This window comes from Capricornis sumatraensis, chromosome 2 (genome assembly GCF_032405125.1).
Source record: "Capricornis sumatraensis isolate serow.1 chromosome 2, serow.2, whole genome shotgun sequence".
In the NCBI taxonomy this organism is placed as follows: Eukaryota; Metazoa; Chordata; class Mammalia; order Artiodactyla; family Bovidae; genus Capricornis; species Capricornis sumatraensis.
Window position 1 is genome coordinate 190,400,408 of NC_091070.1, and position 1,042 is coordinate 190,401,449.

Below are 1,042 nucleotides of genomic sequence, written 5' to 3' on the forward strand. Positions count from 1 at the left end.
ACATGGCATTTGATTGATGATGACAATTTCCAGTGGGTTGTGTGGAACCACACAGGAATGTGTGGGCCTTACAGGAGAGGAAATGAATGAACAAATGAATGGGAAGGTAGAATTTCACAGAAGATTGAGAGAACCCTAAGATATGCAGAAGGGCTGAAATCTACAGTGTGAGGGGATGAGGTAGAAAATCTAGGCAAGGACTAGATTATAAAGGCCTTGCTCATTGTTTAAGAAGTGACTGCTGGAGGACTTCCTTGGTGGTCCAGTGGTTAAGACTCTGCACCCCAAATGCAGGGAGCCCAGGTTCGATCCCTGGTTGGGGAATTGATCCTACATGCTGCAACTAAGAGTTCCCATACCACAGCTAAGACCCCGCACAGCCAAGTAAACAAATAAATAAAAGAAGAAGTGACTGCTGCATTTGGGAACACTGGTCCCCTTGGAGTGCTCTCATCCCTTGATTTGGGTGGCATCACGTTCTGATGGAGCAGCTCCTACCTCTTTGGCCACATCCCCTCTGTTATTTCAGAGAAGGCACTGGCAACCCACTTCAGTACTCTTGCCTGTTAAATCCCAATGATGGAGGAGCCTGGAAGGCTGCAGTCCATGGGGTCGCTAAGAGTTGGACATGACTGAGAGACTTCACTTTCACGCATTGGAGAAGGAAATGGCAACCCACTCCAGTGTTCTTGCCTGGAGAATCCCAGGGACGGGGGAGCCTGGTGGACTGCCATCTATGGGGTTTTACAGAGTTGGACATGACTGAAGCGACTTAGCAGCAGCAGCAGCCTTTGTTATTCACATGGAACTATCTATCTTCCTCTGCCCATGCTTTAATGACAGTGTTCCTCAGGGTTCCCACCCTTGTTTTTCTCATTCTAGATCCTTCTCTGAACAATTTTCCTGCTACAGTGATTCCCCAAATGATATCCCTCATCCAGATACAGTCTTTTCTGAACTCCATATATGTACATAGATCTAACTGCCTATGGGACATCTCTACCCAATGGGGCAGCCATCTGCTCCCTAAACCTTCATTTGT

At 47.3% G+C, this 1,042-nt stretch overlaps 1 non-coding gene across 1 annotated transcript; it reads left to right on the plus strand.

Annotated features, from left to right (window-relative positions):
• The first annotated feature begins 251 nt into the window (after positions 1–251).
• TRNAW-CCA (transfer RNA tryptophan (anticodon CCA)) lies at positions 252–324 on the plus strand. The gene has a single exon. It is a non-coding gene; the product is annotated as a tRNA-Trp (tRNA).
• The last annotated feature ends 718 nt before the right edge of the window (positions 325–1,042 follow it).